The 27,165-nt window shown below is 47.7% G+C and overlaps 1 protein-coding gene across 1 annotated transcript in view; it reads left to right on the top strand.

The window, feature by feature from the left end:
- Window positions 1-27,165, top strand: part of CPO (carboxypeptidase O) — a 417,896-nt gene that overhangs the window by 147,421 nt on the left and 243,310 nt on the right. The window lies entirely within an intron of this gene.

The following is a 27,165-nucleotide window of genomic DNA, read 5'->3' as shown; positions in this document are numbered from 1 at the left end:
TAAATTTAGGACAATATATTTTGCGTTTATTTGTGGAAAAAAAAAACGAAAATTTGCCGAAAATGTTGAAAATTATGCTATTTTCAAAGTTTGAATTTTTATGCTCTTAAACCAGCGAGACATGACACAAAATAATTAATAAATAACATTTCCCACATGTCTACTTTACATCAGCACAATTTTGGGGGAAAAAAAATATAAGGAAGTTATAGGGGTTCAAACTTTATGAGCAATTTCTCATTTTTACAACAAAATCTACAGTCATTTGTTTTTTCTTTTTAGGGACCACATCACATTTGGAGTGATTTTGAGAACTCTACATGACACAAAACACCCAAAAGTGACACCATTCCAAAAACAGTACCCCTCAGGGTACTCAAAACCACATTCAAGAAGGTTATTAACCTTTCAGGTGCTGCACAGGAACTAAAGCAATGTGCAAGGAAAAAATGAACATTTTACTTTTTGCAAAAAAAATGTTAATTTAGCCTCAAATTTTGCAATTTCACAAGGGTAGCAGGATTATGTGGACCCCAAAATTTGTTGGGCAATTTGTCCTGAATACGTAGATACTTCATATGCGTCTAGAAACCATTGTTTGGGTGCACGGCAAGACTCGGAAGGGAAGGAGCGTCATTTGACTTTTTGAACGGAAAATTTGCTGGAATCGTTAGCCGCACCATGTTGCGTTTGGAGAGCCCCTGATGTGCAGAAGCAATGTAGCTCCCCCACATGTGACCCCATTTTGGAAAGTTGGCCCCCTCAAGGTATAAAAAAAAAATCAGGATGCACGCACGGATATGCTGCAAAAAGGGGGGGAAAGTGGGATGGAAAAAAGAAGTCCTGTCCAAAGTAGAGTACGGCTGCAGGACGCTTGCTGATCAAGTAACTAATTGTTCAAGTTTTGTTTTTTTTTGTTTTTTTATTTGGGGTGCACAAAACAAAAGCAAAAACTCAAGCAATTACGTACCTGATCAGCCAATCACGTAGCTGATCAGCGCTTGGTGGCAAGCAGGCAGGGAGGAGGGGTGGAGAGGGAGTGGGAGGTGGGATTGGGGATAGTTAGAAAAGAGCCACGAACAATACTTACAGGATGGATCAGAACAGCAGAAGGATCACAGGCACATCTATGAGACAGCAGATGGGGGGCAGCAGCAGATGAAGGGCAGCAGCAAATGCGTGGATATGAGAGGGCGGTGGCGGCTGGGAGAGGGTGGCGGTGGATGTAGGAGCGGCGGAGAATGGGAGAGGGTGCAATGGATGCAGAAGCAGCGGAGGATGGGAGGGGACGCAACAGATGCAGAAGCGACGGAGGATGGGAGAGGGCTCAACGGATGCAGGAGCGGCAGAGGATGGGAGAGGGCGCAACAGATGCAGGAACGGTGGAGGATGGGAGAGGGTGCAATGGATGCAGGAGGAAGAGGGAAAGAGTGAGGAGGGTGGAAGGGGTGTGGGAGGTGAGATTGGGGATAGCTACCTTACAGGATGGATCTAGGCAGCAGGATCACAGCAGATGAAGCAGGCAGCAGATAAAGGAGGCAGCAGATGAAGGAGGCAGTAGATAGAGGAGGCAGCAGATGGAGGAAGCAGCAGATGAAGGAGGCAACAGATGAAGGAGGGTGAGAGGTGGGAGAGTGGGCATCAGATGAAGAGGATGGGAGAGCACGGGCAGCAGATCGGGGGAGGGGGCCAGCGGCTGATGGGGGAGAGCGGTGGCGCATGGAGGGGGGTCAGCAGGTGGAGGAGGGCAGTGGTGGATCGGGGGCAGTGTCCGCGATGGCGGTGGCAGAAAGGCGGCAGTTGCGGCAGCTGAAAGGGGACAGTGGTGGTGGCAGCTGAAAGGGGGCAGCAGCTAAAAGTTGGTAGTTGCGGCAGCTGAAAGGGGGAAGTGGCGGCTGAAAGGGAGCAGTGGTGACGTCTGAAAAGCGGTAATGGCGGTGGCTAAAAGGCGGCAGTTGCGGCGACTGAAAGGGGGCAGTGGCGGCTGAAAAGGGGCAGTGGTGGCAGGGGCAGCGGCTGCTGAAAGGCGGCAGTGGCAGCTGATCGGAGCAGTAATTATAACTTACCGATGGGGCAGGGATCGCTCTCCTCAGCTTCCACGGATGGAGTGAAGTTGAGGGGAGTGGTCACCTACAGGTCACCGGTGATTGGAGAGATCAGTAACAAGGCTAGTCTCTCCAATCAGAGCTGGGGGCAGGTGAAGCAGAGGTCACTCAGCTCCAGCCAATGATCAGTGCTATAGCTGCACTGATCATGGATTGATTTTAATGTTTCAGACATTTTCAATGGCTGAAACATTACAGTGGCTGTGATTGGCTGAGCAGCATTCGTCAGCCAAACACAGCCTCTGTAGGTCCGGAGGGTGGAGACACCACCCCTCCTGAGGTCAGGCAGAGGTCCCCTCCTCCTCGAATCTTTGGTTTTTGTAAACCAATTGTGGTCACCGGGGCTGCTATTTTGCCATTGAGACGCCCTGGCAAAACCAGGTAGTCACACAATAGGCCCCCACATAACACCATCCCTCACCTAGGTTACATACAGCCGACCTGAAACCCTAGTCACCCCCCTCAAGGCAAGACAGGCACACCAGTGGGCGAGACCAGGCGGTTAGGGAACGCCCACCTAGGTGTCTAGACAGCCCAGGGCGGGAAAACAAACAGTCTAGTCTGTAGTTCAAGTTGAGAGGAGTGTGGGCTGGAGCTAGGTGTAGCTCCAGCAGAGGAGAAGTTCAAGTTGAATGGTGTCAGGGTTGGAGCCCTGGTGCCTTGGCTAGGTGGCAGACGGTGGTCTCCGTCAGCAGGAGACGGGAAGACAGCTCGGCAGATCCGAGGAGGACGGGAGCAGGATTGGAGCCCGCCGGTACAGACACCAGAGACCCGACCGAAAATCATGCACAGACGGGGTACTCAGACCCTGAAGCCAGGACCAGAACCAACGGCCTAGCTAATCAACCGATTGAGGGCAGGATTACAGATCCTGTCCCAACCAAAGCCCCAAAAGCAGACAACCACCCACAGATAGGGATAGGGCAACCGCCAGGGCCCATAGATCCCACGGGTCAGCGTCAGCAGGCACGGCTCCTAAGGCACACAGAAAGCCAGGAGCGGACTCCTGTGTTCCATACTGGGAAGGCCAAACACACAACCATAGCCAGTGCAGAGGAAGAGACAGTGACCACCAGCCCGGGTGGGGGACCAGAGTACAACCGGCCGCGGCAGCCGGCTACCAGCACCTTGGTTTACCAAAATACTCGTGTGATTCATTTGCTTGTCAGTAACCAAACATCCCGTGCTATGTCCGGGCGCGCAGGCCCCTGCCATCGCCATACCCTGCACAGAGAGACTGGGCCCCAGAGCAACCATCCCTACCCACGGAGGGGTTAACATCCAGCTGCCATTACATCTCCCCCGGGTATCCCACAACAGCAGCGGTGGTGTCCCACTTCACCACACACCGTGGGTGGCGTCACGAACCAAATACGGTCAAGGCCGTACAACTACGTCCCACTTTTTATTCGGCGTGTCTGCGTGACCCCCGGGTCTGGATGATCCCTCGAGCCACGCAGTGGGTCCGGATCCGAGCAGCGCCGGCTGCTGGCATGGGGGCGGCACACCATGATGTACTGGGTACGTCTTGGGTCCTTAAGTACCAGGGAGCCATGACGTACCCAGTAAGTCATGGGTCGCTAACACAAATGAATACAGAGAACCGGATCGCTGGTTCGGGGAACCGGCTACTATTTTACCAACCGTACAGAAGCGGCTGAATCCCACCCCTGGTTGTAGGTTCAGATGGCAAGAGCCACGGATTTGTCTGGTCTATTAGACCTTTCAACAACTCTGCTGTAGTGTGCAGTTTATCACCTAATGATAATAATTGAAGCACAGCATATTGTCACTTCACTGACGCCTGCAACACACATCCGTGCCTCCGGTACGTGTTTGGTACGTTTTTGCACGTACCAGAGACACGGAGACACATTGACCAATGTTACCGTATGGGTGATGGCACACACGTGTAAAATCACACGGAATGTGTGTCCGTGGGGTAAGTACGTGTGTGCGTTTTCCCGCACGGACGACATGTCTGTTTTTGGCCGTCAACATGCAGGCACGGACCCACTAAAGTCTATGGGTCCGTGCCTGCACAGACGGCACACGTAGCATGTCCGTGTTCAGCACGTATTGTCCATGTGCGTTTTTAATCCAAACATCAGCAACACTTGTTTCCAATCTATCAGGTCAATTGTCAAATTGTAAAATGTCCTGATGTTTCAATTAATGATGCACAAGGCCAAGGATGTTGTCAAAGGACGTTATAGTTATATGGCAGTATGCTTGAAATTTAGGTGGAAATTTGCGCATTTCTCCATAAAGAATATTAAAATGGCCATGCGTCTTCCTTAGCTTGACAAGGGGGTGGATCCACATCCTTTTTTCAACAGGTGGTTCATATTTAAGCATATGTCTCCTTCCTAACCCCAAATCTCCTAGATATCAACCATAGCAAATACATGGTTGCTTCATTGGAGAGAGACATTTTGGAGTCAGTCTAATGAGTGGAAGAGCCTAAAAACAATGATTTGAAATGTTTTTAAACCTTATCCACCGATGAGGGATGGAAATTGACCAATTAACAACACTAGGATCTCATGATGAAGGTTTTACAACGTTATTTGGGTAAGAATGCGGACCTCTAAAAACGGACGGCACACGGATTGCATACGTACGTATTTTATGACAATATGGACATTCCACACATACACATGGAGAGCATACACCATCACACGGATGTCATACGTACGGGAAAAAAACCCCTAAAAAACGGAACACGGACCCGAAAAACGGAACGTGAGACACGTACGTTTTTTATGCAGAAGTGTGTTTTTGGCCTAAGGCAGTGCTGCATTGCTTCCAGCTTGGGACTGATGTAGTAGGTAATTAGATTATCGGTCTGGCGAGCGCTGACAATGCACAGGTTCCATTAAGGTTAAAGTTGCTTTATTATTAAAATATTTCAGAATGCTCCTGTTAATCAGATACTATAGTATCTGATTAACAGGAGCATTCTGAAATATTTTAATAATAAAGCAACTTTAACCTTAATGGAACCTGTGCATTGTCAGCGCTCGCCAGACCGATAATCTAATTACCTACTATATGCACACTCCCTTCTGAGGGATTCGGTCAGAGCTGCAGCAAGACATAGGCACTCCATTTAGAAGTGAAACCCATAGCTGGAGAACGGTGGATCGCTGCAACACTCCAGAACCCAGAGTGCCGGGGATCTTAGGAGGAAACCAGCGGTCCTGTATCCGGACATCTCCAACAAAGATCACGATCTAATAGGATCGATACCAAGGCTTCAAACTCCCAATCCAGACAAGATCGGAGGATCTATACAACTAACACCGGGGTTGTGCGAGGGCGCACAACCTCACCAGGTGAGCAAACCCTTATACCTCTAAATTTAATATTAGACCCGCGGGTACTACTCATAAGCGCTATTTCTCTTTTTAGCTTGGGACTGATGGGGAGTTTAATTCAGACCAAGATGAAAGGAAATAGATGGAAGGCCCTCCCAAATGTCTGGCAGAGGGCTACCTGTGGGCGCTTCCAAATGTGAAGGAGAGAGCCTTCCAAAATGTATGTGGGAAGGTTGCCTGATAGCCCTCCAAAAATTATGGTTGAGGGCCGCATGATCTGTGATCGATGAGTCTGTGGATATACTGGAGGAGGAGGAGGCCCAAAAAAAAAAAAATAAGATTTGCAGACGCCATCTTGGGCGCAGTGTAACCAGAGACTGCTTTGCTAACAATTGAGCCACTGTGCTGCCCAACCAAATGTATGATAGAGATCCCTCCAAAACGTATGAGTGAGGTCCACCTGATGGCCCTACAAAAATTATGGTTGAGGGCTGCATGATGAGTCTGTTGTATGGTGTAGAAGGAGGCCCCCCCAAAAATAAGATCCACAGATGCCATTTTTTTGCATATTGTATCCAGAGACTGCAGTGCTAACCAGTGAACCACCATGCTACGCTACCAAATGTATGAGCGATCCCACAAAAATATATGAGTGAGGGCTGCCTGATGACCCTCTGAAAATTAGGTTTTGGATTGCATTAGGAGTATGTGGATATAGAGGAGAAGGCCCAAAAAAAATAAAAATAAAAATATGATCCACAGATGCCATCTTGTGTGTAGTGTGTTTAGTGCTAACGACTGAGCCACCATGCTGCCCTACCAAACGTATGAGAGAGCCCTCCAAAATGTATGAATGAGAGCCACATTATGAGTCTGTGGATATAGTGGAGGAGAAAGCCCACCAAAAATTAAGCTCTGCAGACGGAATCTTGTGCGCAGTGTGTCCAGAGACACACTCTTCGCAACACATGCAATGTTAACCACTGAGCCATCGTGCTGCCCACCAAATGTATGATAGAGATCCCTCCAAAATGTATGAGTGAGGGCGACCTGATGGCCCTCTAAAAATCATGGTTGAGGGCCACATGATGAGTTTGTGGCTATGATGGAGTAGGAGCCCCCCCCCAAAAAAAAGATCCACAGACTCCAGCTTCTGCGCAGTGTGTCCAGAGACTGCATTGCTAACCACTGAGCCAACGTGCTTGCCTGCCAAATGTACGAGAAAGAGCCCTCCAAAATATATGAGTGAGACAAAATCTGATGGCCCTCCAAAAATTATGGTGAGGGCCTCATTCTGTGTCTGTGGATATAGTACAGGAGGAGAGGCAAAAAATATAAGTAAATAAGATCCACAGTGGTCATTTTGTGTGCAGTGTGTCCGGAGTTAGTGTTGGGGGAGCTTGTGTCATTGATGGGAGAGATTTTTGGCCTGCATTTTTACACCTGCTGGTACAATAATCAACCAAACAGTCCTCATTACAATCCAGTTTAACGTGGTTTAATAAAGCTATTCAAATTGTCTATTCAGGGAGGAAGTAGACAAACTCTAGTGCCAGATATTGGAAGTAGCAATCCTAAAAGTCAATAGTGACCCTTTATGAGTCATATGACTTAGGATTTATGCCAGATCAGAACCTATTCATAAATAGAGTTGAGCGCGGTTCGTGGTTCGTGGTTCTCCAGTTCTAGGCTCGAGTGATTTTGGGGCCTGTTCTAGATCGAACTAGAACTCGAGCTTTTTGCAAAAGCTCGATAGTTCTAGAAACGTTCGAGAACGGTTCTAGCAGCAAAAAACCAGCTAAATCATAGCTTGGTTTCTGCTGTAATAGTGTAAGTCACTCTGTGAATCACACTATTATGACATTTCAGTGTATAGTGTGCGTGAACAGCGCCTTCAGATCACTGCTGTTTCTATAATGGCGATCGCCATTTTTTTTTTTTTTTTCTTGTCTTCCTTCCCTAAGCGCGCGCGTCTTGTGGGGCGGGCCAGCATGTCAGCCAATCCCAGACACACACACAGCTAAGTGGACTTTGAGCCAGAGAAGCAACGGCATGTGTGATAGGATGTCCATGTCACATGTCCCTGCATTATAAAACCAGACATTTTCTTCCAGGACGCCATTATCTGCCTTCTGCGTCTTTGGTGTCAGACATCACTGTCGCAGCTCCGTCCTCCTGAGTCCTATCGCCGATACAGCTGTATGCGCTGCATACACAGCGTTAGACAGCTTAGGGAGAGCACTTTATAGCAGTCCTTTTAAGGGCTCAAACCGGCAGGGTCAGAGTTAAGGTGACAGGTCCTGAAAACAGCAACAGCGTCTGTGTAGCCAAGGTCAGGGATTTCCTCCCTGCATTTCCCTATTAGGAGGGATAGAAAGGCAGGCTTCCATTCCTCTACCCATACCCACAATCCTGCCACTGTACCCTCCTGTCCTCTGCACACTCCAACTCATTATAACTAAGCCATTATACTAGCAAACACTCAGTGTACCTAGTGGCATCCTATACGTGGCTATTGGACTTTGCTATAGTCCCACTAGTGCAAAGACATTTGCAGAGCACGTCTGCCTGCATTGCACACTCCAACTTTTTTAAACTAAGCAATTTTACTAGCAAACACTCAGTGTACCTAGTGGCATCCTATCTGTGGCTATTGGACTTTGCTATAGTCCCACTAGTGCAAAGACATTTGCAGAGCGCATCTGCCTGCGTTGCACACTCCAACTCATTATAACTAAGCCATTATACTAGCAAACACTCAGTGTACCCAGTGGCATCCTATACGTGGCTATTGGACTTAGATATAGTCCCACTAGTGCAAAGACATTTGCAGAGCGCGTCTGCCTGCGTTGCACACTCCAACTCATTATAACTAAGCCATTATACTAGCAAACACTCAGTGTACCTAGTGGCATCCTATACGTGGCTATTGGACTTTGCTATAGTCCCACTAGTGCAAAGACATTTGCAGAGCGCATCTGCCTGCGTTGCACACTCCAACTCATTATAACTAAGCCATTACACTAGCAAACACTCAGTGTACCTAGTGGCATCCTATACGTGGCTATTGGACTTTGCTATAGTCACACTAGTGCAAAGACATTTGCAGAGCGCGTCTGCCTGCATTGCACACTCCAACTCATTATAACTAAGCCATTACACTAGCAAACACTCAGTGTACCTAGTGGCATCCTATCTGTGGCTATTGGACTTTGCTATAGTCCCACTAGTGCAAAGACATTTGCAGAGCGCGTCTGCCTGCATTGCACACTCCAACTCATTATAACTAAGCCATTATACTAGCAAACACTCAGTGTACCTAGTGGCATCCTATACGTGGCTATTGGACTTTGCTATAGTCCCACTAGTGCAAAGACATTTGCAGAGCGCATCTGCCTGCGTTGCACACTCCAACTCATTATAACTAAGCCATTATACTAGCAAACACTCAGTGTACCTAGTGGCATCCTATACGTGGCTATTGGACTTTGCTATAGTCCCACTAGTGCAAAGACATTTGCAGAGCGCATCTGCCTGCGTTGCACACTCCAACTCATTATAACTAAGCCATTATACTAGCAAACACTCAGTGTACCTAGTGGCATCCTATACGTGGCTATTGGACTTTGCTATAGTCCCACTAGTGCAAAGACATTTGCAGAGCGCATCTGCCTGCGTTGCACACTCCAACTCATTATAACTAAGCCATTATACTAGCAAACACTCAGTGTACCTAGTGGCATCCTATACGTGGCTATTGGACTTTGCTATAGTCCCACTAGTGCAAAGACATTTGCAGAGTGCATCTGCCTGCGTTGCACACTCCAACTCATTATAACTAAGCCATTATACTAGCAAACACTCAGTGTACCTAGTGGCATCCTATCTGTGGCTATTGGACTTAGCTATAGTCCCACTAGTGCAAAGACATTTGCAGAGCGCGTCTGCCTGCATTACACACTCCAACTCATTATAACTAAGCCATTATACTAGCAAACACTCAGTGTACCTAGTGGCACCCTATCTGTGGCTATTGAACTTTACTATAGTCCCACTAGTGCAAATACATTTGCAGAGCGCGTCTGCCTGCATTGCACACTCCAACTCATTATAACTAAGCCATTACACTAGCAAACACTCAGTGTACCTAGTGGCATCCTATCTGTGGCTATTGGACTTTGCTATAGTCCCACTAGTGCAAAGACATTTGCAGAGCGCGTCTGCCTGCATTGCACACTCCAACTCATTATAACTAAGCCATTAGACTAGCAATTTTTGCTGCCAGTTTAAGGCCTGTAGTTGCATTGTCAGGGATATTTATTCTTTATTATTCTGCTGTTAATAAAGCTAGACCACCACTGCAATCTACACCACCTCTCAATTTTTACTACCACATTTTCAGTCCACAATCTTGTCGCAATCAACATGAGTGGCAAAATGACAGATGCTGGTGGAAAGGGGAAGAGGCGTGGTGGAAAAGGCAAAAAAGGTTTTGTCCCTGGGGAAGGTGGCAAAGCTCCATTATCATCTGCTGAAGATAGACCCTCTACCAGCAAAAGTAAGATGTCTACTACTTACCATGGACAATCCGATGTGCTCCCTTTTTTACGGACACGAACAACAGGAAGATAGGTAGATGATGGGCAAAAAAGGAAAATGCTTGAATGGATCTCAAGTGGTCCATCAAGTGCCCTCTCAGCCACTTCAAGTACCGCATCCAAAAAACACCAGTCCTCTGAGTTGTCATCCCAATCACACTTGATTTCTCCCAGCTCTGAAGTCTCCATCAGCCCTGCACAGTATGGTGGAACTGAGATGGCTGAGTCTGCAGAGCTGTTCAGTCACACTATAGCCTGGGAATCAGAGGTCTGCTCCCAAGCTACAGTGAGTACAGAACAGGAAATGGTCTGCAGTGATGCCCAGAACCTTTGTGACTCGGATTCAGGCCGTGAGGATCAAGTTTCTGAGCATAATGTTGACCCTTTGTCACAAACTGTAACACCTGTGGTTATAGACAATGAGGAACATTCTGATGAAGATGAGACGCAGATACCCGATTGGGATGACAACTTAAATATTCGGTCAGGGCAAGAAGAGGCTCGGTCAGAGGGGGAGGGGAGTGCAAACACAACAATTGATGATGAAGTTCTAGATCCCACCTACTGTCAACCCCCAGTCAGGCACTCGAGGAGGTCAACAGAGGCGGTGGAGGAGGATGCAACCGATGACGAAGTTACCTTGCGCCTTCCTGGACAGAGTCGGAGCACTGGTAGCACGTCTACAACTGCATCCTCAGCCACCACTCTGCCTCTGAGCATTATTCGGGGTGGATCAACAGGTCGCATGGCCTCTAAGCCTTGCCTAGCCTGGTCCTTTTTTGACATAGAAAAAGATCGCCCAAATTATGTGATATGTAAAATTTGTCATGGTCGTCTTAGTAGAGGTCAAAACCTCAGCAGTTTGACAACTTCTTCCATGAATCGTCACATGAATAAATATCATATGGCCCGGTGGGAAGCTCACCGTGCTGCAATGCGGCCTAGCGGAGCAAACCATCCACCGCCTGCCCCTTCCAGTGCATCCGCGCGCTCGTCATCTTCTAGGACTGTTGGGACAGCTGTCACACCTGTTTTTCCACCCACAACTTCCACCACTGTAACCGCAACAGGCAGTTTGCTTGGTAGGTCGTCAGTTGTTTTGGAAGGGGAAACAAGTGAGTGTGTACAGCTCTCTCAGACATCGATAGCACCAACTTTGGATGAAGGCAACATCATGTCTCCGCCTGCACTTTCCTCACAAAGCTGCATTTTTCCAGGGACACCCTACTCAACACCGTCTACACACAGCAGCCAGATCTCTGTCCCTCAGATGTGGTCAAATAAAAGGCCACTTCCTGCGACCCATGACAAAGCGAAGAGGTTGACTCTATCCCTCTGTAAGCTGTTGGCTACCGAAATGCTGCCTTTCCGCCTAGTGGACACACAGGATTTTAGAGACCTTATGTCTGTCGCTGTGCCCCAGTACCAGATGCCTAGTCGCCACTACTTCTCTAAGAAAGGTGTGCCCGCGCTACACCAGCATGTCGCACACAACATCACCGCTTCCTTGAGAAACTCTGTGTGTGAACGGGTGCATTTCACCACCGATACTTGGACCAGTAAGCATGGACAGGGACGTTACATGTCGCTGACTGGGCACTGGGTAACTATGGTGATAGATGGTGAAGGGTCTGCTGCACAAGTCTTGCCGTCCCCACGACTTGTGTGTCAATCCTCTGTCTGTCCAAGTTCCGCCACTGCTTCTGCATCCTCCACCTCATCTGGGTCCTCCACCTCCGCCCCAAGCCTGCCTGGTCAGGCCACCAGCGTTCTCACTGCGCAGAAGGAATCACGCACGCCTCATTACTATGCTGGCAGCAGAGCGCAACGGCATCAGGCGGTCTTTAGCTTGACATGTCTTGGGAATAAGAGTCACACAGCTGAGGAGTTGTGGTCAGCTCTGCGGTCCGAGTTTAATAAATGGTTGTCTCCACTCAGCCTGCAGCCTGGTAAGGCCGTGTGCGACAATGCTGCAAACCTGGGTGCGGCCCTTCGCCTGGGCAAGGTGACACACGTACCTTGTATGGCTCACGTGTTGAACCTTGTCGTCCAGCAATTTTTAACACACTATCCCGGCCTAGATGGCCTTCTGAACAGGGCACGAAAACTGTCTGCTCACTTTCGCTGTTCAAGCGCCGCAGCAGAGCGACTTGCATCGCTCCAGAAGTCTTTCGGCCTGCCGGTTCATCGCCTGAAATGCGATGTGGCGACACGCTGGAATTCAACTCTCCACATGTTACAGCGACTGTGGCAGCACCGCAGAGCCCTGGTGCAATACGTCATGACGTATAGCCTGGGCCAACGAGATGCAGAGGTGGGGCAGATCACCCTGATGGAGTGGTCTCAGATCAAGGACCTAGGCACCCTTCTGCACAGTTTCGACATGGCGACGAATATGTTTAGCGCTGACAATGCCATTATCAGCATGACGATTCCAGTCATTTACATGCTGGAGCACACGCTAAACACTATTCGGAGTCAGGGGGTGGGACAACATGAAGGGGAGGAACTACAGGAGGATTCATATGCGCAAGGGACAACAACATCACCAAGGTCCAGATGTTCATCATCACCAACGCAGCAGGCATGGGACCATGGGGGACAGGGATCGACAAGGGCGCATAGTAGCAGGCGAAATGTTGAGCAAGGTGCAGGAGAACATGAAGAAATGGAGGACGAACTGTCCATGGACATGGAAGACTCAGCGGATGAGGGAGACCTTGGTCAAATTTCAGTTGAAAGAGGTTGGGGGGAGATGTCAGAGGAAGAAAGAACGGGTAGCACCTCTATGCCACAAACACAGCGTGGACTTGGTCCGCATGGCTGCGCAAGACACATGAGTGCCTTTTTGTTGCACTACCTCCAACATGACAGTCGTATTGTCAAAATTAGAAGTGATGATGACTACTGGATTGCCACACTATTAGATCCCCGGTACAAGTCCAAATTTTGTGACATAATTCCAGCCATAGAAAGGGACGCACGTATGCAGGACTATCAGCAGAAGCTGTTACTCGATCTTAGCTCGGCTTTTCCACCAAACAACCGTGCAGGTGCAGGGAGGGAATCTCCCAGTTGTAACTTGACAAACATGGGACGGTCTCGTCATCTTCAACAGTCTACCCGTACCAGTAGGACCGTATCTGGTGCTGGTAACAGCAATTTTATGGAATCTTTTCATAATTTTTTTAGACCCTCTTTTGCAAGGCCACCAGAGACAACAAGTCTGACACATAGTCAACGGCTGGAGAGGATGATACAGGAGTATCTCCAAATGAACATCGATGCCATGACTGTGCAACTGGAGCCTTGCTCCTTTTGGGCTTCAAACCTAGAAAAATGGCCAGAGCTCGCAACTTACGCCTTGGAGATTTTGTCGTGTCCAGCTGCCAGCGTTGTCTCTGAACGTGTCTTCAGTAGTGATGAGCGAGTATGCTTGTTACTACTCGGTACTCGCACGAGTATCACTGTACTCGGGCTACTCGGCGGGTACCGAGTAATTTTGCAATACTCGTGCTTTACTCGTGGTCTTCATCCCTGCATGTTGGCGCTCTTTTGAGAGCCAGCCCTCATGCAGGGATTGGCTGGCAGACCACTGCAATGCCACAGCCCTGTTAGTTGTGGAATTGCAGTGATTGGCCGGCCTGCACAGCGTGACCGAGCCTTTATACCGGCCGGCGCGCTGTGCTCTGTACACAGCCATCTCATATTCCCTGCTTTCCACGCCCACAGGCGCCTATGATTGGTTGCAGTGAGACACGCCCCCACGCTGAGTGACAGGTGTCACACTGCACCCAATCACAGCAGCCGGTGGGCGGGTCTATACTGTGCAGTAAAATAAATAAATAAATAATTAAAAAAAACGGCGTGCGGTCCCCCCAATTTTAATACCAGCCAGATAAAGCCATACAGCTGAAGGCTGGTATTCTCAGGATGGGGAGCTCCACGTTATGGGGAGCCCCCCACCCTAACAATATCAGTCAGCAGCTGCCCAGAATTGCCGCATACATTATATGCGACAGTTCTGGGGCTGTACCCGGCTCTTCCCGATTTACCCTAGTGCGTTGGCAAATCGGGGTAATAAGGAGTTAATGGCAGCCCATAGCTGCCACTAAATCCTAGATTAATCATGTCAGGCGTCTCCCCGAGATTCCTTCCATGATTAATCTGTAAATTACAGTTAAAAAACACACACACACGAAAAATCCTTTATTAGAAATAAAAAACACTAACAAAGTCCCTCATTACCAATTTATTAACCCCGACAAACCCTCCATGTCCGGCGTACTCCACGGACTCCGGCGTCGCGTCCAGCTCTGCTGCATGGAAGTGACAGGAGCTGCAGAAGACACCGCCGCTCCGGTCACCTCCACGCAGCTAATGAAGACAGCCGTGCGATCAGCTGAGCTGTCACTGAGGTTACCCGCTGTCACTGGATCCAGTGACGGCGGGTAACCTCAGTGACAGCTCAGCTGATCGCGCTACTCACCTCATTTGCTGCGTGGAAGTGACCGGAGCGGCGGTGTCTTCTGCAGCTCCGGTCACCTCTATGCAGCAGCGCAGGATGCGACGCTGGAGCATCCTGGATTCCGGCGGACATGGAGGGCTTTTTGGGGCTGATTAAAGTGGTGAACCAGGGTATATGTGTGTGTTTTTTATTTCTAATAAAGGATTTTTCGGGTGTGTGTGTTTATTTACTGTAATTTACAGATTAATCATGGAGGGTGTCTCATAGACGCCTGACATGATTAATCTAGGATTTAGTGGCAGCTATGGGCTGCCATTAACTCCTTATTACCCCGATTTGCCAAAGCACCAGGGCAAATCGGGAAGAGCCGGGTACAGCCCCAGAACTGTCGCATATAATGTATGCGGCAATTCTGGGCGGCTGCTGACTGATATTGTTAGGCTGGGGGGCTCCCCATAACGTGGAGCTCCCCATCCTGAGAATACCAGCCTTCAGCCGTATGGCTTTATCTGGCTGGCATTAAAATGGGGGGGGACCGCACGCCGTTTTTTTTTAATTATTTATTAATTTATTTTACTGCACAGTATAGACACGCCCACCGGCTGCTGTGATTGGGTGCAGTGTGACACCTGTCACTCAGCGTGGGGGCGTGTCTCACTGCAACCAATCATAGGCACCGGTGGGCGGGGAAAGCAGGGAATAGGAGATTGTTTAATGAGCGGCCGGCTTTTTCAAAATAGTAAAAGCCGCCAGTCACCTCCACGCAGCTAATGAAGGGAATAGCGCGATCAGCTGCTGTCAGTCAGGTAACTCCCGGCCACCGCTGGATCCAGCGGTGGCCGCGATTAACCTCAGTGACAGCAGCTGATCGCTATACTCACCTCAGTTGGTGCATGGAGCTGACTGGAGCGGCGGTGAGTAGCGCGATCAGCTGAGCTGTCACTGAGGTTACCCGCGGCCACCGCTGCATCCACCGCTGGATCCAGGTAACCTCAGTGACAGCTCAGCTGATCGCTATACTCATCTCATTAGCTGCGTGGAGGTGACCGGAGCGGCGGTGTATTCTGCAGCTCCTGTCACTTCCATGCAGCAGAGCTGGACGCGACGCTGGAGGACTGTGGAGTACGCCGGACATGGAGGGTTTGTCGGGGTTAATAAATTGGTAATGAGGGACTTTGTTAGTGTTTTTTATTTCTAATAAAGGATTTTTCGGGTGTGTGTGTTTTTTAACTGTAATTTACAGATTAATCATGGAAGGAATCTCGGGGAGACACCTGACATGATTAATCTAGGATTTAGTGGCAGCTATGGGCTGCCATTAACTCCTTATTACCCCGATTTGCCAACGCACCAGGGTAAATCGGGAAGAGCCGGGTACAGCCCCAGAACTGTCGCATCTAATGTATGCGGCAATTCTGGGCGGCTGCTGACTGATATTGTTAGGGTGGGGGGCTCCCCATAACGTGGAGCTCCCCATCCTGAGAATACCAGCCTTCAGCCGTATGGCTTTATCTGGCTGGTATTAAAATTGGGGGGACCGCACGCCGTTTTTTTTAATTATTTAATTATTTATTTCACTGCACAGTATACACACACCGGCTGCTGTGATTGGTTGCAGTGAGACAGCTGTCACTCAGTGTGGGAGCGTGTCTCACTGCAACCAATCTTAGGCGCCGAAAAGCAGGAAAGCAGGGAATAGGAGATTGTTTAATGAGCGGCCGGCTTTTTCAAAAGAGGAAAAGCCACCGGAGTTTGAACAGCTGTGCAGCGCCGCGGCAGTGATCGGGGAACGGTAAGTAAGAGAGAGGGGGGGAACTGACCGACAGACTGTGAGAGGGGGACAGACAAGACAGAGAGAGACAGACCGACGGACTGAGGGAGATAGAATAAAAAAAAAAAAATGACCGACATCGCTAGTAAAAAGCACAAAACGTGCGTTTTGGACATCGGAGTGCCACACAAGGTTTTCATGTAAAATCTTTCATGTATTAATCTCAAAAAGTAACATACACCAGCTCTATCTCACTATTGGGTGTGTGCCCTTAACATTTCCGCCATGAAAATTCATTTTGGTGTCATTTTGGAAGGTTTTCTGGTGAGTCCGTAAAAATGGCGTAAAACTCGGACAAAATTGTTCACATCTGTGACTTTTGAGTGATAAATGCTTCAAGGGGTCTTCCCCATGCTGATGCCATGTCATTTGAGCACTCTTCTGAGACTTTTGTGACATTTTTAGGGTTTCTACATGCTGCCGGGGGGTCATTTCACAAAAATACTCGGGTCTCCCATAGGATAACATTGGGCTCGGTGCTCGGGCCGAGTACACGAGTATCTTGGGAGGCTCGGCCCGAGCTTCGAGCACCCGAGCTTTTTAGTACTCGCTCATCACTAGTCTTCAGTGCTGCTGGGTGTGTGCTGACAGATAAGCGCACGCGTCTGTCCAGTGACAATGTGGACAGACTGACGTTCATCAAAATGAACAAGTCATGGATCCAGAATGAATTTACAACCCCTGTGTCATCCTGGGGAGAGTAAATGCTTGTGGATTTGGAATGTGCTTGATGCAAATCTAGCTGTGAAGTGTACAACTAGGGCACAAGTGCTGCCACTGAATGGGTGGGTGTGTGTGGGGCACAATTTTTGGAAAAAAGGGAGACTCCGCTTGGAGTAACCCTTGCTTACATTGTTTTTAAAAGAAGCCAAGATGAACAAGTCATGGGTCAGCAAAGACTTTATCTACCTACCCCGGTGTCATCCTGGGTACGGTTAATTATGGCATATTTTTGAATGTGCTTGATGCAAATCAAAACATCCTGTTTGCAACTAGGGCCCAAGTGCTGCCACTGATGGGGTGGGTGTCTGTGTGGCCCAATTTTTGGAAAAAAGGGAGACTCCGCTTGGAGTAACCCTTGCTTACATTGTTTTTAAAAGAAGCCAAGATGAACAGAGCTGGGATCAGGAAAGACTTTGCTACCTACCCCGGTGTCATCCTGGGGACGGTTAATTATGGCGTATTTTTGAATGTGCTTGATGCAAATCAAAACATCCTGTTTGCAACTAGGGCCCAAGTGCTGCCACTGATGGGGTGGGTGTTTGTGTGGCCCAATTTTTGGAAAAAAGGGAGACTCCGCTTGGAGTAACCCTTGCTTACATTGTTTTTAAAAGAAGCCAAGATGAACAGAGCTGGGACCAGGAAAGACTTTGCTACCTACCCGGTGTCATCCTGGGGACGGTTAATTATGGCGTATTTTTGAATGTGCTTGATGCAAATCTAGCTGTGAAGTGTACAACTAGGGCACAAGTGCTGCCACTGAATGGGTGGGTGTGTGTGGGGCACAATTTTTGGAAAAAAGGGAGACTCCGCTTGGAGTAACCCTTGCTTACATTGTTTTTAAAAGAAGCCAAGATGAACAAGTCATGGGTCAGCAAAGACTTTATCTATCTACCCCGGTGTCATGCTGGGTACGGTTAATTATGGCATATTTTTGAATGTGCTTGATGCAAATCAAAACATCCTGTTTGCAACTAGGGCCCAAGTGCTGCCACTGATGGGGTGGGTGTCTGTGTGGCCCAATTTGTGGAAAAAAGGGAGACTCCGCTTGGAGTAACCCTTGCTTACATTGTTTTTAAAAGAAGCCAAGATGAACAGAGCTGGGATCAGGAAAGACTTTGCTACCTACCCCGGTGTCATCCTGGGGACGGTTAATTATGGCGTATTTTTGAATGTGCTTGATGCAAATCTAGCTGTGAAGTGTACAACTAGGGCACAAGTGCTGCCACTGAATGGGTGGGTGTGTGTGGGGCACAATTTTTGGAAAAAAGGGAGACTCCGCTTGGAGTAACCCTTGCTTGCTGTGTTTTTAAAAGAAGCCAAGATGAACAGAGCTGGGATCAGGAAAGACTTTGCTACCTACCCCGGTGTCATCCTGGGGACGGTTAATTATGGGGTATTTTTGAATGTGCTTGATGCAAATCTAGCTGTGAAGTGTACAACTAGGGCACAAGTGCTGCCACTGAATGGGTGGGTGTGTGTGGGGCACAATTTTTGGAAAAAAGGGAGACTCCGCTTGGAGTAACCCTTGCTTACATTGTTTTTAAAAGAAGCCAAGATGAACAAGTCATGGGTCAGCAAAGACTTTATCTACCTACCCCGGTGTCATGCTGGGTACAGTTAATTATGGCATATTTTTGAATGTGCTTGATGCAAATCAAAACATCCTGTTTGCAACTAGGGCCCAAGTGCTGCCACTGATGGGGTGGGTGTCTGTGTGGCCCAATTTTTGGAAAAATGGGAGACTCCGCTTGGAGTAACCCTTGCTTACATTGTTTTTAAAAGAAGCCAAGATGAACAGAGCTGGGATCAGGAAAGACTTTGCTACCTACCCCGGTGTCAACCTGGGGACGGTTAATTATGGCGTATTTTTGAATGTGCTTGATGCAAATCTAGCTGTGAAGTGTACAACTAGGGCACAAGTGCTGCCACTGAATGGGTGGGTGTGTGTGGGGCACAATTTTTGGAAAAAAGGGAGACTCCGCTTGGAGTAACCCTTGCTTGCTGTGTTTTTAAAAGAAGCCAAGATGAACAGAGCTGGGATCAGGAAAGACTTTGCTACCTACCCCGGTGTCATCCTGGGGACGGTTAATTATGGCGTATTTTTGAATGTGCTTGATGCAAATCAAAACATCCTGTTTGCAACTAGGGCCCAAGTGCTGCCACTGATGGGGTGGGTGTCTGTGTGGCCCAATTTTTGGAAAAAAGGGAGACTCCGCTTGGAGTAACCCTTGCTTACATTGTTTTTAAAAGAAGCCAAGATGAACAAGTCATGGGTCAGCAAAGACTTTATCTACCTACCCCGGTGTCATGCTGGGTACGGTTAATTATGGCATATTTTTGAATGTGCTTGATGCAAATCAAAACATCCTGTTTGCAACTAGGGCCCAAGTGCTTCCACTGATGGGGTGGGTGTCTGTGTGGCCCAATTTTTGGAAAAAAGGGAGACTCCGCTTGGAGTAACCCTTGCTTGCTGTGTTTTCAAAAGAAGCCAAGATGAACAGAGCTGGGATCAGGAAAGACTTTGCTACCTACCCCGGTGTCATCCTGGGGACGGTTAATTATGGCGTATTTTTGAATGTGCTTGATGCAAATCAAAACATCCTGTTTGCAACTAGGGCCCAAGTGCTGCCACTGATGGGGTGGGTGTCTGTGTGGCCCAATTTTTGGAAAAAAGGGAGACTCCGCTTGGAGTCACCTTGCGGTGTTTTACATGATTTTAGAAGGGCGTGCCATGCCTATATCTGTGTGTCCTCCTCTTTTTCCTTGTCCAGCTCTTTTGTTTTCGCATGAGTATATGTCCTTGTCACTTTCCCATGTGTTGTGAGTTGTTTGTCACCTTTTGGACACCTTTGAGGGTGTTTTCTAGGTGTTTTTCTGTGTTTGTGATTGCCTGCCATTGTTTCCTATTGGCTCGAGTTCGGTTCGTCGAACGTTCGACGAGCCGAACTCGAACGGGACCTCCGTTCGGCGAACCGACCTCGAGCCGAACCGGGACCGGTTCGCTCATCTCTATTCATAAATTAAATAGGAGGTGTCTCACCATGTCACACACACCCCATGCCCAGATAAAGTAGTAAAATGTTACTATTAGGCTATGTGGACATGTTGAGTATTTGGTACAGAAATATTCTGCATCAAATCTGCAATTTCTGGCAGAAAAATGCACCAAAAACGCATGCATTTTTGGTGCGGTTTTCATAATGAAGTCCATAGCTAGAGAGGCAGAACATGGCAGGCAAAAAAGCACCAAGAATTGACATGCTGCAGATTATTTTCTGCATCAAATCTGCAAGGAAAAAAATCCTTCTAACACCAATCAATGACAGGATTGTGAATATGCAGCAATGGAATTCCCAAAACCAAACCCGCAGGTAAGTTACCCAAAACAGCAGGCGAAGGATTCAGAGTGAAGTGTTCCCGGTTTAAGTTTGTATTCCACGGTTACCAGCTGGACAAGGTTCTGGGGTAACTGTGTCCTGTAAATGGCAAGAATTTGAATGGTCCTTTCAACCTGTCTTTAATCCTAGTCTCAGAACCAACGGCCCCCGCCACCACTACAGCCCTCATCATCCTCCCCGGGGCCCGCTTCACCTGTGGGGAGCGAAACCATTTTTGTTGCTACTACCATCCGCCCCGGAGGACAGCAACAGCAGCGGCGGCTAATTCTCTGGCCGCGTACCGCAGGTGGCGTCACAACAACAACCTCCTATCTACCCCCTTTTATTGTGGACACTTTGATGCACGAAACCAGGCAGCCCACTGTGACTTCCCAGACCTTTGCACCGGCCCAACCTCAACCACTTGCCCCCCTGGGTGCCACATATGCAGAGCCAGAGTGTCTTTAAAAGTTTCTGAAAGGCCTCTGTGGAACCTGCATCAGAGAGCTGTGTCTTTACACAGAACTTCAGAGGACCATTGCCGGAACTCGGACCTATAGTTCTCAGCGGTGCAGCGCTCCAGCGTCAGGTTCATGATCTTTAACTCCGTGCCTTGGACACATTCATTACACAATACATAGCTTGAGCAAATTTATATTATATTGAGGAGAGAATGAAAAGTGTCAAGCACCGTTTAGGATTGTTGGATAGTGAGGGGATCAGGGTGGTGAGGTAGGCTGGGTTGGCAAGGTGAAAGCCGGATGTATATGCTTTAAGTCTAAACTTAAAATGAATGACGTCTTGAGCCAAAATTTATTTTCTATACATACGCTTGGCATACTTAGAACACCACTTGAGAAATCACGTTTTCAGCATGTGCCAGGGTTTTTGTCGTTTGTGCTGGGCTGGTCTGCACTTAGCAGGGACATTGAAAAGACTTTCCAGGATCTTATTGTAGGAAAGTTAAATGAGTTTTCGCATGAACAAAGCTCATTTTAGTTAATAGCTCTTGGAATAATAATAAGTTCCACAAATTGATGTGTTTTAAAAAAAATGTTCCTGCGGTGAGATATTATAAATGTGCCCTTGGTATGTACTGTGTAATGGCCGTGTCTGACCATATAGGGACATGGTCTGATCATACCACATCTCCTTCAACTTGTGAATCCAATAACTCTCTCTTCGTTTTAGAAATTCAATATGTTTGCCTCCCCGTCTTGGTCTATGCACTTTCTCGATCACTTGGTAACGTAATTGTGCTACCGTGTGCTTAGCCTCATTGAAGTGGTAGGGGATAGGTAACCATAGTTTGCCACACCTAATGGTGGATTTATGGCTGGCGATGCGAGCACCTACATGTTGAATTGTTTCACCAACGTAAAGGAGGCCACATGGACATTTAATAAGATAAATAACGAAATTGCTTTCGCAGGTGAAATATTCCTTAATGTGGAAGCTCTTACCAGACCTTGGATGAGTAAAATGGTCACCTTTTATTACATTAGAACAGGATGGACAATTTAAGCATGGAAAGGTGCCAGTGCGTTTTGCTGCCAAAAAGGTCTGTGTATTGGATTTAATATTGCTCCCTACATCAGCTTTAACTAAAGAGTCTTTTATGTTCTTGGGTCTTTTTTTGCACATAATTGGTGGGAGAAGAAAGGTCCCAATTTGTGGATACGCTTTTTTCAGTAGAGGCCAGTGTCGAGTAATGATGTTATAGATTTTGGGCATTGACGGGTGATAGGTATGTACAAATGGAATTCTATCTGTTGATGTCATGTTTTTTTCCGTTGAGGTAGAGGTAATTGCTATTTCTTTTTCCGTTTTTAATAGTGTATTTGGATATTTTCGTTCTCGAAATCTGTCTGTCATTTCTTCTAATCTCTCTTGTTGAGTGGTTTTGTCAGATACTATCCTGGTTACCCGTTTGAATTGGGACCTTGGTAGACTATTTTTGGTTGATTGTGGATGACAGCTACTGTACAACAACATACAGTTGCGATCTGTGGGTTTTCGGTATAGGTCTGATGACAGCTTTCCCGATTTGTCCTTTTCTATGTTGGTGTCTAAAAAATTGATTTTATCAGGGCTGTAATTCAGTGTAAATTTCAGCTCTGGCCATACAGCATTAATATGTCTGTCAAATGTTAAAAGGCTATCAATGTCACCTCGCCAAATGCAGAACACGTCATCTATGTAACGAACCCATAGATGAGACAGTTGATCGAAGGATGGATAAGAATAGATGTAACGTCCTTCAAAGTAGTCCATGTATATATTAGCATAGGCCAGGGCCATGTTTGAGCCCATCTCGGTCCCTTGTGTCTGCACATAAAAGTCGTCCCCAAATAAGAAATAGTTTTCATGTAGAACCAAATTCAGAAGGCCTACTGTGAAATCTATTGATTCTTGGCTGAGTTTGGAGTTATTAAGGGCTAATTTGGTGGCCCTAATGCCCTTGTCATGTGAAATTGAGGTGTACAGACTGCTGACATCCCATGTACACAGAATGCTGTCCAGGGGGATGTGTCCCAGTTCTCTAATTTTTTGTAGACAATTATTAGTGTCCAAAATATACGATTTGGTATTTTTGGTTAATGGGGTCAAGATCTTCTCCAAGTAAATGGAGGAGAGAAGTCAAGCTCAAGGGCAGACCAGGCCTGCCAATAGACTACTTAGGTGGCTGGGTCGGAGCCCAGTCATCTCTTGCAAGGAGGCAGACGGTGGTGGCCGCCTGCAGGAGCTGGGATTACAGCCGGTGGTACCGTAGCGACCGTGGTAGGGCGGTGGCCCGCCGGTACCGAACCGGGGAACCGATTGGAAACCGGAGCACCAGGAGGGGTACTTGCAGATAAGCCAGGGACACCATGGTCTGAGTCTCCTGATGGCAAGATCCCCTGGCATCCTGCTCAAAGTCCATGTCACTGCCGGAGTTCTGGTCCAGACGCAACCGGTGTACCCGCACATCCAAGGCATACCACTCCCTCTCACCTTTTTGACGGGTGTATGTGACATGTTCGCCCATGTAAAGGTCGCGATCTGGATGTCCTCTGCTGAGATGGGATTCAACATCCATCCGGGAGACAAACACGTCCTTTATCATACCGGATTTGCCGATGAATCCCCATCCCCGCTGCAAATCAAACGGACCACCACACCGTGACTCAGCGGCCCTCCGGGCTGAGGGTCGCTTTGTGCGGCCCTGCTGTTTGGCGGCCAGGTTCCTGGCCTCCAGGGCTTCATGCTTTATCCGGCGTTCCTCCTGTTCCACAAGCAGATCCAGGAGTTTCTGCTTGCAGGCCACTCTATCCGTGGCAGCCGTGGTGGAGGGTTTCAGAGGATCATGCAGGCCTGTCTCCTTGTCGACCATCGCATCCTAGGCCACGCTTGGTCTGCTGCGGCCAGGTACAGCAGCCGGAGGCTCCGCCAACGGTCCTGCCAGATAACCATCACCGGCTTCCAGGACCACAGCTGCTGCCGCTCCACGCACCTCCTCGGGGCCAGGTTCCTTCCCCTCTGGGGTCAGCACCTACGTTGCTTCCATCAGAGTCTCCTGCCACCTCCGGATGGTTCCCTCCTGCAGCTCCAGCAACTGAGCCCCGCAACCGCCTCACTCCTTCCTCCAACAGCTCAGGGGTGATTACGGGTCATGTCACCGGTACTTCCTCGGGACGCCTGGGTACAGTCTCTTTGCATACAGTCTATAGGTGCACAGTACCAGCGGTTGCGGTCACAAAATCCTCTTCCTGATGCGAAGTTAACGCACTCACGGGGTCGGAGGCTACCCATCACATCACCGGCCTGCGGTCCTTCTCCTGAGTCACTGCGGTGGCATTGCCCGATTCCATGACCCCGCCTGGTGTCAATAAAAGACTGGGGATGGGGATGATGGGGGTAGTTGTTTGTGATGACACCTGTGGTGTGTGGCCAATATGATGAGCCGTCGCTGCAGGTGCTCTCTCTTCTGGGGCAGATGGTGATGCAGCTCGGATGTTACAGCTCTCCACAGGTAGAGCTAAGCCCCAGGGAGGATGTTGGGAGTCGTATTAGTCACCTATGGCGCAGGGGCATGATGTTGGAAGCGCTGGCAGTAACGGGATGACACAGAGGGTGCAGTTCACGTTCTTTACTCACTTGGAGCACACTGCCATTAGAGCACCGAGCTATGCTGTGATGGTCTTCAGCTGATCCCGGATACTTCAGATGTCGAGGTTGATGTTTCATTCTGTGCATCTCCTTTCAATGGCTTCCCTCCACCCCCAGCTCCTGGGCTATGGAATGGGTCGTGAGTGCCTTCTGCACTTCACACGAACCCTGGGATCCCCCATCTTTCCTAAGAACCCGGGTCGAGCTTCCAGCTCCACACCACGGGTCCCGAACTGTCCGTTCTTATCTCCTCCTGAGTGCGACCTGGCGCTTGCTGTACCCGGAACAGACTGACTATTGAGTGTGATGGCTCCTAACTTCCCTGTTGGTGCCCCGCCTCCCAGGTTCCTGAACTAGTGGGCAAGAGGTCCCATACATGATGGCCACCCCAGCACGTACCCTAGATCAGTCCCAGTGGAAGAGCTCCTGTGTTATGTGTTGATTGAGTGTATTGTTGGTGGTTTACCGGCGACGACCTCCTCCGTATCCAAGATGATGCAGTACCCTGTGGTGCCTGAAGCTGCAGTGGCGCCACACCCATGTGGCAACATTTTGTTTCAAGTGCATTAAGCATTAGTTACCTGGAGTACTGCCTCTATCTTTTTATGTCTGTATATATACATTTTTCATTATTTTTATTTTTTTATTAAAAGCAATTTTATTCTTTATGCATGGTAACAATTTTTAATATTTTGAATACATAAAAAAACATTTTGGCTCACTAGTTTCCTAAAATGAAAGCCATCATCTTTAAAAAGGAGTCACCAGATCACCAAATACCAAAGTGGTATATAACTTAGAAATTATACCAGAAAAAAAATTTGCATTTAACCCCTTCATGACCTTGGACATTTATAAATGTCCTGGGTGGTGTCCCCCTGACAGAGGGCCGGCACTCACAGGAACACTGCATTTTCGCTGATTAGAGTGATGCTGCAGCATCGCTCTGATCAGCACAAGTGTTCGCAGTGTACAGTGATAAAGTCTACTAGGGGGACTAGTAAAATCAAAAAAGGTTTAAAGTGAATGAAGAATTGAAAAAAAACTAAAAGTTCATATCATCACTGTTTCGCCTCATTGAAAGTAAAATAAACAAAAAAAAATATAAAATAAATTAATCTGATCAGTACACGGTGTGGCAAGAAAAAAATTCCTTACGAAAATTAAGTTTATTAGTCGTCGCAACATTGCATTAAAATTCAATAACAGGCAATTAAAACATTGCATCTAAGCACAAATTGTATAATTAAAAATGCCAGATCAAGACGCAAAAAATAAGCCATGACTGAGCCCCAGATCCTGAAAAGTGAGAACAGTACAGGTCACGGAAAATGGCAACAAAAGCAATATTCTTTTTTTGAACAATCGTTTTTTTTTTCACCCCTTAGATAAAAGTAAATGTATACATGTTTGGAATCTACAAACTCATATCGACCTGAGGCATCATACTAACAGGTTACTTTTACCATATAGTGAACGTGGTAAATAAAAGACCCCCAAAACAATCATGCAATTGCACTTTTTTTGCAATTTCACTGCACTTGGAATGTTTCTCGTTTTCCAGTACATAATATGGTAAAATTAATGGTTTTATTCAAAGGTGCAACTCATCCTGCAAAAAGTAAGCCCTCATACGGTGATACTGACGTGATGTTGAATGTAAACAATACAAACTAAAACAGAAGAACATATAATTAACTTTTATATGAGAGAATTTTTTAAATTAAAAATAGCAAAAATATAATTGTTTAGCACAATGACATTATTTAGGTAGATATCACTTTTGCATTTACTATTTATGATATTATTATATGTATTATTGCATTCTGACATATATCCTATATAAATTGTATTTATTCCTTGGTGGCTTAAGGCCGTTTTACACACTACGATATATCTAACGATATGTCGTTGGGGTCACGTCGTTAGTGGCGCACATCCGGCCTCGTTTGACATATCGTAGCGTGTAACACAAATGAGCGAATGTGAACGAGCAAAAATACTCAACTTATCATTGCTCAATGACACGTCGCTCATTTTCAAAAAAATTGAACGTCCTTCTGCATGCCGGTTGTTCATCGTTCCCAAGACAGCACACGTCGCTCCGTGTGACACCCTGGGAATGATGAACTGCAGCTTACCTGCGGCCGCCGGCAATGCGGAAGGAAGGAGGTGGGCGGGATGTTTACATCCCGCTCATCTCCGCCCCTCTGCTTCTATTGACCGGCCGCTGTCTGACGTTGCTGTGATGCCGAACGTCCCTCCCCCTTCAGGAAGAGGATGTTCGCCGCCCACAGCGAGGTCGTTCGGGAGGTAAGTACATGTGACGGGGGTTACCAAGTTTGTGCGACACGGGCAACAAATTGCACAAACGATGGGGGCGGGTGCGATCGCTCATGCAAACGCACGATAAATTGATACGTGTAAAGCAGCCTTTACTGTGTGAAATTGAAATATCAGGAATACAGGCATCAGAAAAATTTATTGTAGCTAATTAGTTTTATAATATCAAAAGTTAAAATACATTAACTATACCTTATAAAAATGAAGAAAAGAGAACCACTAACCCAAGATCTGTACGCGTCTTAGTCAGA

This window comes from Anomaloglossus baeobatrachus, chromosome 7, assembly GCF_048569485.1.
Source record: "Anomaloglossus baeobatrachus isolate aAnoBae1 chromosome 7, aAnoBae1.hap1, whole genome shotgun sequence".
Lineage (NCBI taxonomy): Eukaryota > Metazoa > Chordata > Amphibia > Anura > Aromobatidae > Anomaloglossus > Anomaloglossus baeobatrachus.
This window is presented reverse-complemented; position numbering and strand designations above follow the sequence as displayed.